Below are 410 nucleotides of genomic sequence, written 5' to 3'. Positions count from 1 at the left end.
TCAGCGGGCGCTCAGCCACGTGCCGAGCCACGGGCGACGAACGGCTGCGCGCGGCCGCCGCCGGACCCCGCTCCTTCCACTCCCGGAGGCTCCCACGCGCGACCCCGCCGGACTTCCGGGAGCACGACCCCGGAGGGGCGGGACTGGAGCGCCGGCGCGCGCGCGCACAACAGGCCCCGCCCCGCCCCGCGCCGGCGCCGCATTTGCGCATGCTCCAGGGGGCCGCTCGCCGGCCGCGCCCACCCACTTTGGGTGGAGCGTGCTCGCGGTGCCTGCGGCCGCGGCTTCCTCTTCCCCAGCGAGAGGCGCTTTTCCCTGATGGGCTCTAAGGGGCCCGCTTCCCCAGCGCCCCTGATTTGTGACCCGTTTTCCGCCCGCCACCACTCTCTATAAAGCATAACTTAAATTAC

This window comes from Lynx canadensis, chromosome A1 (assembly GCF_007474595.2).
Source record: "Lynx canadensis isolate LIC74 chromosome A1, mLynCan4.pri.v2, whole genome shotgun sequence".
NCBI classification, from domain to species: Eukaryota; Metazoa; Chordata; class Mammalia; order Carnivora; family Felidae; genus Lynx; species Lynx canadensis.
This window is presented reverse-complemented; position numbering follows the sequence as displayed.